Source organism: Pseudonaja textilis, chromosome 9 (assembly GCF_049901715.1).
Source record: "Pseudonaja textilis isolate UNSWEBS1 chromosome 9, rPseTex1.2, whole genome shotgun sequence".
NCBI classification, from domain to species: Eukaryota; Metazoa; Chordata; class Lepidosauria; order Squamata; family Elapidae; genus Pseudonaja; species Pseudonaja textilis.
In genome coordinates, this window is record NC_141998.1 from 15,001,285 (window position 1) to 15,017,763 (window position 16,479).

Sequence of the window (16,479 nt, forward strand, 5' to 3'; positions counted from 1 at the left end):
GAAGCATTAAAGAAATATTAGTTGATGGAACCGGATCTTAAGTTAACAGAATGATTTCTTAATTCAACTTCTTCACAGGGGACTAAAAGTGTGCACATACAAACATGTGAGTTATATCTCCTAACATCTGACAGAAGATAACAAATGTGTCTGGTTGTCTGCTGCAGAATTGGACAAGGGGAGGAAGAGCAAGGAACAGGGAGGGAAACATCATTAGTCATAGAAGGCAAAACATTGAACTCTACATTCTAATGCTGTTCATCCTCTTGTGCATCCAGAAATCCTCATTCAAAACCAGTAAGAGGATTTATAAAATTTCCAATATATAATAAGCATTTTAGTAGGTTCTTTTTCTCGGTTACATCTTGCTCTTCGAGCAAATGCTGATTGGTTGTTCAAAGTGGGTCCTTAGCAGATCCCAAAGATCACAATACCAAGGTTGGCTTAGAATTAAATTTCACAAATATTAAGAGGCAAGAACTAGTTCTTTGTATACCAATAGGGATGGAAAATAAAATATCAGATTAGTTATATGGAATTTGCCCATCTGGTAACCCAAATTTCTGCCTTATTTTGACTGTTATTAGTAAACCCTGGTTTAATCCAAGTCCTTTCTATAACTATTTCCATAGCACATGAATTTAAATCTTGATCCTAATCAGCAATACAGTATTTGAAGCCTCTAAAAAAAAACCTTGGATCATTAAGTTATCAAATTTTAAACATAGCATTTTTAGTATTTCTAGAATAAAGGTACTTTAGATCTACCAAAACTCTTACTGGGGTAAAATACCTGTTTGGGGACTCAAACTTTCAATTGGCCCATGTAAAGCAAACTGGGTAAACAGGGAGATAAGGGAGGTAGGAATCTTTCAGGAATTGTTGAACTACTATTCACAACATAATTGTCAGGCATGAAGGATCAGGACCATATGTTAAGTTGCAGTGCAGAAGATTTATTGCTCAAGCTTATACACAAGAATCTAATCAACTAGTTCAGTACTAAATCGGCATCAGATAAGGGTCAACAGAATTCAGGACAGATTGGATTGAGACTATTTATGGGAATGTAATGATTCTAAGCTGATGACACACTTAACTCCACCCACCAGCTCTGATTGCTCTTCTCCTACAAATGGCTAGGATTGAGAGAACTATATTTCAGAAATTAAGAAGTGGAAAAGCCTCAAAACTTACCCCTAAGAAGTAGAGTAGTAAAAGGAGAAACAAAGTTTAGAAAGTTTAGAAGTTTATCTGAGGTTATCAGGCCTCAATGCATTTCAAAATGTTATTGTTTGTTTCTATTTTCAGAATCGGGTGGAGAGATTAGACTTTAAGTTTACCTCGTCTTTCTTCACCTTGTTCTTGTTCAGATGCTTTGAAGTTCGGATCTCTCCTATCCAGGATTATCTATTTTTGAAGACTAATACTTTTGGTCAGCATATGAATGGGAAAAACTGCTCTCTGTAATTCTGATTCTGGATTCACTGATGTAGCCAACAACTGTGGGGAACAAAAATGCCCCTGGGAATGACATTATGTCCTGATGTAGTGTCATTCCCACTGAGACATTCTCAGTAAGGAATGTCCCCAAGCTGCCATTAGTTGCAGTTCCACAGTCTCTGAAGTAGTGGAAAGCACTCTTTAAAAAGCAGTTAAAAGAAAACAGTACAGCCCACTTAATGATAACCCTCCCTTCCTTCCAAATTAACACTTTTCTACTACCCTGAAATATCAGGGTTTTTTTTTAAAATGCAATAAATAAATAATTCAGAAGTCATTTTTTTCTTCTCAGGAATTGATTAAAAAAAACTCTGGCTACTGGGCATCTAAAAAAAATAAATTAAATAAAAAGACACACAACTCATACAACTCACAACTGAAGAATTAATTTAGCCGAGAATTAATTTAGCTGAGAATACAAAATCTGGGGTTAGATCAGGGGTTCTCAACCGGGGATGCAAGACGATATTCTAGGGGGTGTGAAAACTTGGGTTTAGAAGTTACAAAATTATAGTGTATATTTGCACAATTATATGCACGTAATTATTTACTTTTGTAAGGGGTGCGAGAATGTATCAGAAGCATTCTAGGGGTGAGGGGTATAGAAAAAGTTGGGAATCCCTGGGTTAGATAAACCAAACTACTCTGTCTTAATGTAAGACAACTTTCATTGTTCATCAAGTTATTTCCTTTACACTTGCAACAATACCTTCTTGTTTTAAATACAAATGTTGTGGACAGATTTGCATTTTATTTTTATCAATCCCTTGTGACAGGATGTTGCAAACTGCAAAAATGAAGAAAAAAACTTTTCTAAAAAGACAAAAAACATCCTTTAAAGGAATGATCTCAGTGTAGAATTTAAATGACTCCTTAATTCAAGAGACCGATTGCCAAGGGGAAAATGTTTCGATAAACACTGATTTTCTCACACAGTGTCCCAGAGATATACTGAGAACTACCTATATCCACCCTGCACAGGGAGGTAAGCATTTATCAGTAATTGGGCATGTTTAAACAAGCATAAAAGGAACTGAATAAGTAATGAGATTATTGCTGTGCCCCTAAAGACTGTAACAAAAGAAACAGAACCATGCTTACTGCACAATGTTGAGTAAGCACAATTTCTCTCTGGTAAAGCTACGTGCATACCATTCTTTCTTTGAATACAAGTAGTTCTTGATTTACAAATGTAATGGAGCCTGAGATTTCCATTCTTAATCATGACAGTTGTACACCCACATGTACAACCTGATTTTGCAACCTTTCTTGTAAAAATCATAAAATGAGTCCATTTGGAGGCTCCTTGGTGCTCTCTGAGCTTGCTTGTTTTCGTGCAGACTTTTCATCAACATAACATCATCAGTGCTAGTAAGGAGTGCTGTTTGCTCTCAGTTTATACTCTGGTGTCTTGCCTGTCTGGTGGGTGAGAGTGGTCTTGGAGATTCTTTGGTTGGGCTGTTTACTGATGGCTTTTTGGCAGTTTCTTGGTTGGGATATTGCTTACTTGATTGTTGGCCTGAAGTTAACCTTGGAATTAATCTATGCTGATCTGGTGGAGAGGTGCTGGAGTCTTTTTCTCTTTTGTGCTGGTTGATTGTCACTTTTGCATAGTCTATAGATGTTGTTAATGTCTTTGTGTCTGTTGATGGCTGATTTGTCAGAGACCCAGGCTTCTAGAAATTCCCTGGCATTTTTGGACATGGCCTGGTCTAGGATTGTCATGCCCCTGTCGGAATCTGATTTGAGGGGGAGGGGGAGGCTGAGCAGCTGACAGGGAGTGGGAGTGTGGCTCCATTGGCTGTGAAAGAAACTGGGAAAGGGCAAAGGCTGGCTGAACAGAGCAGGGGACAGGGAAATCAGAGGAAGACGCAGGCCCGCCTCCTCTTCATCCTAGGGCACACAGGGAGGAATGGAGAAGGGAGCAACATGAGTTGCATGGCTTTGGGGGGAGGAAAGGGCCCCGATTCCCTTCATTAGCTGCAGCTGGGTACCCAGTGTTTAAAAAGGGAAGCTGTACACAGCAAAGTTGTTAGGAACAAATCGTAAATTATTTGGTATCATTGAGGCTTATCTGGGTTCCTAGCATCTTCCCAACTGTGTGTGTTTTGCTGGGCTTTCAAGTCTGCAATTCCTTCTCCTGCCCTGTCAAGTTAATTATTGCAGCGTGGTTTGTGTGGTTTTCAGACTGAAAAACTGGAGAGTTTTTTCTCCAGCTGAAGGTAACCTGCACATTGGGAGCAAAGTTGGAGGTACTGCTTATTTGACTATGTTGCCTTTGTGCCATGCCCCAGGTCATCACAAGGATTGTCACCTCTTCCCAACTGAAACTATGGTTAAATCTGTCTATATGTTGTGAAAATAAAGTGAGTCAATTCATTCCTACAGATATTTTTGCCAGAAACTAGCTGAAAAAGCTGAAAACCAGCCAAAAGTTGTAAACTGCACACTATAAAGTTGTAAACTGCACACTATAAAGACCAACAATGTTTTCAGTGTCTTCTGTAACTGTATGCCCAGATCATTCATCCTTTCATTTTCAAGAATAAATACTCCAACCTTCTATCTTTGACATCCTCACAATTTTTCCAAATAAATCACTCAACATCTCACGATCTTTGGAACAGTCATTAATTCAAATTTGGGGACCTGGTGGGGGTCCTATTTTCCTCAGGCTCTATTTCACCAATTCTGCAATATACAACTCACTGTAATTTACTGCTGATAGTCTAATGCCTTGATGGCATTAAACATTTATTGATAATAGCTGCTGTTCTCTCTTTATGAGGTTGCCTTAGGGAAGAGGGCCACAGCAGACAGAAGGAGCAAACACTTCAGATATATAACACTGAATTCCCTCTTATCTCTACCTAAGAAAGGATTTGAAATAAAAGAACTGGAAATCTTTGGCATGGGGTCTTGGCGAGTTACTGGCAATCTGAATGAGTAATAGCTCCTGAAAGAAACCAGTGGCTTGAAGTTCCTGAGAGCTATGAACAGCCTATGAACATGCTAGCCCATGAGAAAACTAGCAATTATTGTGGCTTTTTTTCCTGCATAAAAGCCATGGAACAGAAAAGAAGGTGGTAGGATGGCTGGGAGAAAAAAAAATTGGCTTTGTTATTTGTGCCCAGTGATTGCTGCATCAAAAGAAGGGCTTACTCTGTACATTTCAAGATAACTAGTCTGGGATTGGACATTTCAAGGAAGAAATGTCTGGGTTGATCCATTGGATCAAGGACCCTTTGCTTTTCACTTGTAAAGTGCACTCATAAAGACTAAGAATAATTTCAGTCTCTCCCATAACTATGTGCCCAGATCATTATGCATCCTTTCAAGGATAAATATTCCAACATTCAATCTTTGGTAAGAGGGACTTAGGCCCTTGAACCAGTTGCAAAGAAATTACTTTTCTCCTGGCTGCAAGGTCAAATATCTTATGATAGTGAGCATCTGGCATTAAATGTTGAGCAGGCTACATTTGTATACCACTTTATCTTATTTATCAGTGTAATTAAAAGCAAACAAATCTTTTTCATTGGTTTAATAACATGCAGCTGTTAAAAATGAATTCAAATTTCAATTGTGGTTTTTGACACACCTGCTAAATGGCCCTTAATCCAAAAACAGGTGTTCACCATTGCCCTATCCGCTCACTCAATAGCTGCATAAGGCTTTAGGTTTTATCATCCTAATCTATCTTACAAGGTTGTTGATGATAAAAACACATAATGTATGGAAAGTGTATGGCACATTGAAGCCCACTTATTCAAGCATTTTTACTGCTGTACAGTCCAGTCATGGAAATTTGAAGGAGAGGCTTTACATACAATCTGCTTCTTTTGGATGGAAATAGTGACAGTAATACAAATTCCAAAGACATTGTGTATGCATGCACTGATTCCCATGCACACAAACATGCTCTTTGACAGAGAGGTAGACAAACATAAATAAGTAAAGAAGCTGCCAAAGAAGGTCGAAAGCCCAGAGAGTTCAATTCTGCCTATGGATCTAGGCTACATTTTAATCTGGCCTTGAAGGTAGAGTTCATCCTTGGGGTATTTTAAACTTCTGAAGTTCACCTTTTATTCCCTAGTGCCAAAGAAGACTGAGGAATTCTTCTCCTGTTCAATGGATTGGTAAGAGACAAAGGTCAATGGAACCTGTCTCGTCTGCAACCTTTAGCCCCACAAAGAAGTGATTTTAAGTGGTCTCTGTGGGATAAGCAACAGCCATGCAGTTTCTGAAGCATCTTCATATTGAAGTTGTAGCAGAGGACAAGAAAAACACACTATTTGGGGTGCCTGCAATAGGAAAAGGAAGGAGGAGAAGCCCAGTTCTTTAGAGCCAATTTAAATTCCTTGGGGGACATTTCTGTGATGTTATTTCTTTTCTAACTATAGAAAAAGGGCAAGAATTTATAGTAAGCAAAAATGGGATTTATTATGGAGCAGTGAAGCACTACCAAGTTATTCTTGAAACACAGGTAGTCCTCGACTTACAACATTTCCTTTAGTGACCATTCGAAGTTAAGAAAGCACTGGAAAAAATGGTTCTGGGCTATCTGAAAGGTATTAGTATTATTACACAGTTCTTGATTCAAGATTTGAGTCCCTAAAATAACGGTCCTCTCAATATAGTTCCGAACTATCAGTTAACTACTGTTAATTCATAGCCAGAATTGTTATGGTTTATATGCAAGCAAAAAAAGATTGATTAGAACCATGGTGGCACAGTGGTTAGAATGAAGTATTGCAGGCTAATTCTGCTGGCTGCCAGCAGTTAGATTCTCACTGACTCAAGGTTAACTCAGCCTTCCATCTTTCCGATGGTTAGTAAAATGAGGATCCAGATTATTGGGAGTAATGTGCTGACTCTGTAAACTGCTTAGAGAGGGCTATAAAGCACCGTGAAGTGGTATATATACTACTAAATGCCACATTTAAAAAAAAACCTATGAAAACACGAAGAAACACTGGACACAAGTGAATCCTTATTGCTTCATGGTGGAGCAGTAGTTAGAATGCAGTGTCTGCTGACTGCCAGCTGCCAGAAGTTTAGCAATTAGATTCTCACTGGCTCAAAGTTGATTCAGCCTTCCATCCTTCCGAGATGGGTAAAATGAGGACCCAGAATGTTGGGGGCAATATGCTGATTCTGTAAACCACTTAGAGAGGGCTGTAAAGTACCGTGAAGCAGTATATAAGTCTAAGTGCTATTGCCATTGCTATTAAGTTTAGAATATGCCCTCCCTGCACATAGAACTGATTGATGTGGAATAGAGAGGAAAAACATTGCCCACAGACCTAGAAAAGAATGGTTTTTAAATGCAAGTATAAAGATTCACATACCATTCTTGATTGCTTGGCTGGTGGAGAAACACAGCTTGTACTCCTAAACGTATCTTCCAAATCAGAAACATGTGCACTGGTAGGGTGATCAGTAACTCTGCTGTCTGAGGAGAAGAATGAAAGCTTTATTTTAAAAACAACAAATCTATACCCAGGAGCCCAAGAAAGAACACAAACATCTAAAAGGAATTTGGGGAAGATGGTAGCCAGATAACATATATAGCAAGTGCAACTATATCAGTTCTAGAATTAAGTGCTTAAGCCAGAATTGAAGTGGCATGGAAAGAAGGCCAAAAAGAGAAACAGAATTAAAGGAATTTATTTTTAAATGGAACTTGTTTAACCTTTGAAATTTGTAAATTTCATAAATTTTGCAAAAGTTGTTGGCTGTATTGTTAGTAAGGCACTTTACAAGGATAAACTGTACACACAAATGTATGTTGAAGGATAAAATGTATACAAAAATGGTGAATATTTAAAAATATTTAAATGCAAATTTCAGTTTGGAAAATTTAAAAAAAAAGGGAAGGGGCATAACAAACATATGTGAAATTATCAGGGACACAAACGTTTAACCCGTTCTTCCCCAGTCCAATAATCCCAAGAGTTGGGAGGTGAGATTCTCACAACTGGGAGGGAACAAAAGATTGAGGGAGGCAGCCGCCATACCAGCATCTTCATACTCCAAGTTTGGTTCCAACCCTAAAAAGCATTTTCTATTTAAGAAAAAGGCATAAACAGATTGAGAGGAATCTCAAAGTGTTCAAAAATGTAACACTAACTTCATCACTGAAAAATTAAAAAGGGGAGGGGCCTAAATAATGTAATACAAGTAGTACTTGACTTACAACAGTTCATTTAGTGACCGTTCAATGTTACAACAGCACTGGAAAAAGTGACTTATGACCATTTTTCACACTGGAGATTGCTGCAGCCATCCCCATGCTTACGTGATCAAAATTCAGGTGCTTGGCAATTGATTCATATTTATGACAGTTGCAGTGTCCCAGGGATCATGTGATTCCCTCTTACAGTCTTCTGACAAGCAAGATCAGTGGGATAGACAGATTCATTTACTAACAACTGCAGTGATTCGCTTAACAATCGTGGCCAAAAAAGGGCATAAATGGGGTAAAATTCATTTAACAACAGAAATTTTGGGCTCAATCGTGAGGACTGTCTCTACATATTGACCAGCAAGGATTACTTTGGGGGAGAGTAGAAATAATATTTTCTGGAAGGCAATATTCCTGACCTCCTGAAGAAGAAGATGAATACTGCCACTATAACATCCTATTAAATGTCAAATGGAAACATGGGGCTGCGCTCAAAATAAGGAGCATCTGGTAAAGCTATTTTTAAAAAGGCTCTGTTAACTTAGCTGAAAAACAGTTATTTATTAGAGTATTTGCATCATCTAGCCACCGAATAACTAACAGTGGAACATGAATTTTGAAGTGTGCACTATTGATCATTTTTAATGACTTGTTCTGATTTGGTCCAAATCCCCACAAATTATCTTACTTTAGAATACTTGTAAAATAACAAGATTAGAAGGGCAAGAATAAATCCTAAGACTTACTCTCTCCTTGGCAGCTATTCATTAGAAATTCAGTAACATAGGTTTGCAAATTGGCACCTGAATTTATTTATGTTTTTTTAAATCGGTTGAACTGCCTGGTTATTAGTTAATAAGTCTTGGGGGAAGGTGTTGTTTGCATATCCAAATTTGAAACAAAACCTTGCTACCCTATCTCAAAAATTGCAATTGGCTTTACAATAACCAATAAATAAATAAAGGCTGGAATGACACCAGCTTTAGGAAGTAAACCCCATCTTTAGAATTATCTGCCTCAAACAAGGTTTAGTGAGCTTAGGCAACATTTATTATCATTTCCACAGAATCACTGCATGATGAAATATAGACAGGTTCTACAGTCAACCCATAGAAAGAGATGGATGCTTTGGATCAGTGGCCCTAATCTTTTGGGCACCAGGGACCAGTTCTGTGGTTTTTCTGTGGACCAGAGGGGGTATGGTTTTGCTTACTGCCTGCATCCCACAGATGGAGCTTTGTTTTTCTGGCATGCTGTGGACCACTGCCAGCCCATCGACTGGGGGGTTGGGGACTCCTGCTTTAGATGACAAAAAGTTGGCAGAGGGACGAAGTAAAGTTGAAATTTAGAGCTGAGGAAATTGCACAGTTTAAGTGCCATCTTTTAAACTTGCTTCCAGCTATTGCAATCTCCCATCCTGGATGGGATACTCCAAAAAGCTTTGGAAATAACTTTGAAACAGACTCACAGCAGTCCCTCTATTGGACAGGTCCCCAGGCTTATCTCAAAAAACTTAACACACAAATGTTATTTCACTACCAACATGAGCAACATCCTGCCCACACGCTTTTATCCTTCTTGGTGATTTCAATCTACCTCATACTAACTGGACCCTAAATGAATGTAAAATTGAACCCATACATGCAACCTTCTATAATGCTGTAACAAATCTGGGACTGGAACAACTAGTAACCAACAATACTAGACTTAACAACTGCCTCGATCTCATCTTCTGCAATAGTTTGAACTCAATTTATGGAATACAAATTAAAGAACCCTTTTCCAACAGTGACCACAACATGATTGACTTTTGTCTCAACATATGTCCACACAAAAATCATCACAACAATGTGATCCCCAATTACAACTTCAAAAAAGGTAACTATGATTTTATAGACAATGATCTCTCATCACTTGATTGGCAATCCCTATTCACTGGATACAATACTGTTGAAGACCATTATAACATATTTTTACTTGAAGTCAAAAGAGTCATCAAACTATATGTACCAATAACAACTCCCAAAACCAGAAAAAAAAGATTACCCATAACAATCCAAAAAAAGATCACTTTGGTGGAAAAACAAATCTGGTCACGTTGCCAACTTCAAAAGCCAATACAAAAATTTATGCCACCAGATAAAGACTGAATGCATCAATGATCACATTAAACAAGAGGAAAACCGGAGTTCCGGTCTGCAGCGCTTCGGGGCAGGCAGGAATTCGCGACTGTGCGCGGTTTCTGCCTGAGCCACCCAGCTTCAGGGCTAGCCACCTCCGTAGAAGGTGGCGAAGATAGGGGGGATCTGGCAGGATCGAGAGATATCGCACCTCTCTTCTCTAGCCTGCTAAACCCCCTTTTCCAAAGGCAGTTGAGCAGCGGTCAGAAATGGCCGCCACAAAGAAGCGCTCAGCCGGAAAAGAAAGTGCAGGAGGAGTTGAGAAGAAGTGAAAGGTTTTTTTTGCTGACCGGGACAAAGCAACAACGAAAGTACCCTGGAACCTAAAATTTGCAAAAGATACATCGTTCCCAGAGATCTACAAGCGGTGAATGGAAGTTAAAAGGAAAGAAGGGAAAGACTCTCTTGGCACTCTTTTTCAATTCTTATTCACTCTTTTTCAATTCTTTCAATGGCGATTTGCACCTATGAGAAACTGACTGCGCAACAAGATGATTGGGATAAAAAAGAAGCCATCTTTGATGAACAAGTAACTTTATTTGGGGAAGAAAGGGAGAAAGAGGAAAAGAAAAAGGGGACTTTAAGATTTGAAAAAACAACCAAAAAAGAGAAAAATAAAGTGAAAAGTGGATATAATGTTAGAAAACAACAGAAAGGGGGAAAGCAGAAGAAAAGGGAGGTGGAGAGACAAGGGGGTAAAAAGAGCAGGGAGAAGAACAAGCAAGAGAGGAAGGAAGGGATGAGAAGCCTCAATGGTGGGGAGCAAGATGTAAAGAAACAAGATTCATTTAGAGATAATGGGTAAATTTAATTGAAAAAGGGATTCTGCAAAGGTACATAAGATTGTATTGTTATATCTGTATTTAGAAATAATGTTAGAAAATTGGAAACAACATGTGATCAAAAATGGGATAAAATATTTAGTGTAACTTAGTGAAATTTTTGTGAATAAAAGGAAGGCAATGAAATGAATGAGAGAATTGAAGTAGGAGGAAATGGGAACATTTTAATGATACAATGATTTAAAATATAAGTGATGTGATGTGGGGGGGGAATAATTATGGAAAGTATAAGTCTTCCCATAAAAGTATGATATTCAATTGAAAAGTAATGTGTAAAATGTTTAAGATTTAAATGAATATTAATATTAATGATTAGATTTGAATTGGCATGGATAGTTGTTTTAATTATATTATATACTTATATTTTTTTTATTTTTATAAAATATAATGTGTAATTTTAGAATGTACTAAACAGAATCCCAATGGAAGTCATGTATTATATTAAGTGTTATAAATTTAGGGGAAAGAGTTAAAGGCGTCACACTCCAATCAGTGTACAGGAGAAACTTTGTTTAAAGAGAAAAGATAAATAGATAGCTGGAAACAGAACAGACAAAGAATAATAAGCATTATGATCTGATCTGAGATGAGATAAATAAAATAAGAAAGTTAAATAATAAGTTAAATAAGAAAGTTAAAAGAGGTGAGAAGCTATATAGAAAATGGAAAATGGTAATAAGATATGGAATGGTATATAAAATGAACATGAATTTGAATTTGTGTCTGTACGAAGAGATGTAACCCAGGATCAAGCTGCTTTCAGAAAATATGTTTTATGTTTTTATGTTTTATGTTTTGTTTGTTTGTGTATTGTCTTTGAAAATCAATAAAATTTGTTTTAAAAAAAAACAACGAGGAAAACCTTCTATGCACCAATTCCACCCACACTCTCTACAATTTTGTAAACAACAAACTAAAAAACTCAAGGTCGATCCCACCCCTGAAAAGACCTAATGGTAAAGACTGCAACAACAACACCATCAAAGCCAATCTCTTTAACACATTCTTTGGCTCAGTATTTGTAAACAGCAATGGATCATGCCCAGTATTTCCTATTCGAACCACAGACAACTACAATGATCTAATACATATCGATTTTACAGAAGACTATGTTGAAAAAGCACTACGCAATCTAAGACCACCTCTATCTACTGGACTGGATGGAATATGTGCCTACTTCTTTAAAAAGCTATCCACTGCCATAGCCGAACCTTTAAGCATAATCTTTGAAAAATCTTTCAGGACCAGCTCCTTGTCAAACCTATGGTCACAAGCCACGGTCATCCCCATCTTCAAAAAGGGAAACCACAGCCTAGTTGAAAATTACAGACCAATCTCTTTATGCTGTGTCACCTGTAAAGTCATGGAATCAATTATTAATCAATCCATTGTCCTCCACTTAGAGACAAAGAACCTACTAAACAATTTGGTTTCAGAAAAAAACTATCCTGTAATCTGCAACTCTTACACTGCAAAAACATTTGGACTACACAACTCAATCAGGGCAAAGCAATAGATGCAATCTACATAGATGTCTGTAAAGCCTTCAATTCAGTGGTACATGAAAAACTACTACTAAAACTAAATTCTCAAGCCATATAAAAAATAAAGGTTGTAATGATGAACTCCGAGTCCTTAAGAATTCACATGCTTCAGCAGGCAAATGGAATGTAAATCACTTTTCTATGTATGCCACAACTGTCTTAACCCCCTTAAAATGCATTTATTACATAAACACTCATCCTTCCCTCCTTCATTTAACTAATTAAATTAATACAAAGATGGTCTTGTTGAGAACTCCAATATCTTTGTGTGCGCTTTCCTTCTCCTCCCCCTCCCTCCCTCCCTCCTTCCCTCCCTCCCTCCCTCTCTCTCTTAAAGCCAGTCAGCAAACAGGAAACAAAGGGTTTAATTCTGTCTGGTTTCATGAAGAGTTCTGTATGTCAGTAGCTGGAAGCCAGCCAGTTCCTTGGACCAGCCATGACAGAGGTTGTTAGTGGGGAACCCTCCCTCCCAAACTCCTGAGACAAATAAATAAATATTTTGGAGCAAGCACATCATCAGCAAAAAGAAAAGCAGCTTGTGAACCAGCTCCAAATACCAGCTCAGCGGGGAACTGGCAAAGTGAAATATCAAACCTGAAAGACAAACAAACAAATGCACAAGCAAAGTATGACGAACAGAAGAATGAGGATTAATTTGAGTTCAATATGGTATCTGCCACTTATCTCGAGAGGTGAGGGGGTTTGCTAAAAGCACACCACCTTCCATTATTCAAGGAAAAGCAAAAATTATAATTTGCTGTGTTCCTAGAGGGCCTGGTTTAAGCTATTAAACTGACAAATATGTCCAACAGAATTCTCCTTCTCTGCTTGCTATTCCTGAGCCCCCCTCCCCATCCATCCTCAGGCGAGTTAAACCAGACATTTGTTTCAGATGCTTGACGCTGCTCACAACACACCTCTGCATCATCGAGGTTATTTGTGGAACAAAGGTGAGGTGTTCATTTGAGGAGGTGCAAATTATTAGCGCAATAATAAGAATTATGACTCCCAGAATTTACTGGAGACAGGAAAATGACCCTATTTGAGATGAATGTTTCCCTGCTTAAAAGAAGATTAGGTAGAAAAAATAACTCATCTGCACACAGTACTATACTGTCAATGAATATAAAACACACATAACCCTCCTCAAATGCACATGCATGTGCACACGGAGAGAGAGAGAGAGAGAATACTTTGTTCTAAATTAAATCACAAGTCTATTTAGTCTGTTCTATCTTACATCAACCTTTGGAAGATCTGAAAGACCAAGTAAAGGACAGATTGGCATAAAGAATATTTATGTGGTTCTAAAAACTGACAATGACTTGATGGCATGTAGTTAACCAATCAATAAATAAATTTTACATTGAGGCACAGAATTTGGGTTCTCTCAAAGTCCCTCCAAGTGTTGCCACTTAATTGTAGTCTCTTTTTTAATGGATTGATATTACATAGATAGCAATCATACTAAAATTAACTTGTTTAAATAGAATTAATATATTTAAAATTAAATGAAGCTAGAGGAGGGGAACATTCTCTGGAACCGCATTCCCCTCCACCCAAGATAAGGACAGTGCCCTCTCTCAGAGAGGTCTAGAAAGCTTTTAAAACCTGGCATACGTCCCAAGACTGGGATTAATGTATTATTGTATATTTTGGGAAGAGAGCAGCTGTTTTGATTGATTCATGTTGCTTTTAGTTTGGACAGTCTATATCATTTTATGTTTGAAGTGTTTTTATGGACGTTTTGGTTTTGTACACCGCACTGAATCCATTGGAGCTGGGTGGCTACAATAAATTTGAATAAATAAAGTGTCACTCAAGTGTTAAATGCGGCCCTTAATTTGACAAAAAATGTGCAACTCTTTTTTATACTATTTTTGCCCACAACTTGGTGCTTTTCCTCTGGGCTTCAACTCCCAAAAAGTACAGGCAGTCCTCGACTTATAATCGTCAGTGAATCCAGAATTATGGTCATAAGTTGTGGCGTTAAGTTGTTAAGTTGTAGCCACGACTGATTTTACAACCTTTTTTTCAGCAGTCATTAAGTTAATGGCATGGTCATTAAGCGATTTTTTTTTCAATGTGTGGTGTTTTGTTTTTTTCTAAACTGGAAATCCCAAAAGCAAAAATTGCAGTCTAGGGAACAGCACAAATGGCTGTAAGTGCGAGCCAACTGCAAAGCGCCCAAAATATGAGGAACGCCATTGTAACTTTGAACAGACACTAAGTGACCAGTTGTTAAACAAGGACTGACCCATATGGAATGGTTGAAGTCTCAAATTCTGGCCTGCAGAATTTATTTGTTCTTGGTAAGAAGTGTTTCCCAACTTTTCAGTTTTTCCATCTGTACAACATTATATCACAAAACAATAGTTTTTTGTAGCTGTGATTCTAAGATAAAGTTACTAGGAAGTAGCATTTCATTCACTGTTTGACAACTTTGATTAATTGGTAGGAAAAAAAGCCTTTTCCCCCTATTTTGGATAAGAGCTTGTCTTGAAAATTTCCATAGCAGTTTTCCCAGTAGGAGCTGCAGTAGACTGCAAGATTATGCCAAGAAGTCAACTTATTTTCCTGACGAAGGTTCCTATATCATCCCTCCTGCAAAAAGTAGGACTATGTGAAAAGATCAGATCAAAGGCCCTCTTACTCCAGCATTTTATTTTTCACTGTCCCCAGAGGATTCTGTCGTTTCCAGCAAGGGGTCTCTACAAGTTGGCCAGGAGGTGACATGGAAGGGTTTTATTTGTTCGTTTGTTTAATGGGTTTCTATGCTGCCCATCTCACAAATCTGGGCAGCTTACAAGATAATAAAAGCTAACAAGTGTGAAAAACAATTAAAGTAGAGTACAAAGCTAAAAATTAAAATTAAAAACCAAGCTGATGGGTAGCCTGGTAGTGAGAATCTTCTCTATTCCATCAGACACCCCAGTCGCCAAGATTTTGGGCTCTTCCAGAAGGCCAGGACTGCTGGGGTGGATCTCACCTCCAATGGGAAAATATTACAGAGGAGGAGGGGGGGGGCACAGCAGAAAAGGCAACTTAGCAGCCAAAATTCTTTGGCCTTAAGGGAGCTAAATTAGACCATTCTACTGGTTAGTTCCAAGGGTGTAAGGCGCTTCCTTAGATACCGTGGGCCATCTCCACAATATGTATAATAGAATCAAGGGGGAGGGGAAGGAGCTGCAGAAAGTGACCTGGGATGGACTCACCTTGATTTCTGTTTGCAGAGTTAGATTTGCATAGTTTATCCAAATTCTTCTTCTTATTTCCTCTTTCTTATTACCTATCTCCTTATCTTCTTATAACTATAACTTTGTGCTTGATTCTTACAATTTATATTGTGTTATTTAGTATACTAGTATTATTTATGTTGATTGCTTATTTGGTATCCTATGACTAAGTGTTATATCTTATGGTTTATGATGAATGTATTTTTCTGATGACTATGATCATGATTTGTCACTTATTGCTTGTATGTACACGGAGAGTTTATGCACAAATCACACTTGGCCAATAAAGAATTCTATTCTATTCTATTCTATTCCATTTTTCAAAAAAAAATCCATTGCAGCAATAATTCCATGTAGAAATAAGAGATGAAAAGATATATATATATATAAGAAATATATAAGATATATATATAAGAAAACAAATACACACACACACACACACACACACACACACACACACATTATACTGCCTTTCAAATTCAGATTGTGTCAACACAGATGCATGGTCTAATACAGGAATAGAGATCAGTCACAGTTAGGGCTGGTTATTGGCTTGGCTTCTGTTATTTATTTTGCTTTTCCTGGGGATTGTTAATAGGCTTTAAACAATAAAAAAGTTGGATTACTTTTTCTTACTTTCCCTTCTGCTATTTGCCTCCCTTTATATTCATTCCCTTTTTACCAGTTCCCCATCTCTCACAGGAGCCATTCTCCACCGTTGAGTTGACTTGCTATCAACCCACCCTGGAAAGGAAAACACTCCATGACATTTGCTATTCTCATTGCTGATACCTATCCTGACTCTATTGCTTGTATTCCCATGTTGCTGACAGTCACTGATTTCCCCCCTTTCCCCCATGGAATTGTGTGAAAAAGCTTACAGACTTTATGGGTTGAGGTTATTGATGGCCAGTATTGGATGCGCTTCAAGACGGTACAGCTAATGAGATCTTAAAGGCTAGGACAAGGTAAGGACAGCATCAAGGG

General features: G+C 37.9%; 1 protein-coding gene across 6 annotated transcripts in view; it reads right to left on the bottom strand.

Moving 5' to 3' along the window:
- Positions 1-16,479, bottom strand: part of PKNOX2 (PBX/knotted 1 homeobox 2) — a 271,522-nt gene that overhangs the window by 222,073 nt on the left and 32,970 nt on the right. For all 6 annotated transcript variants that reach the window (XM_087939000.1, XM_087938998.1, XM_087938996.1 and 3 more), the window contains one exon: positions 6,855-6,958. The gene's annotated coding sequence lies outside the window, so the exon portion shown is untranslated. The remainder of the gene's footprint in view (positions 1-6,854; positions 6,959-16,479) is intronic.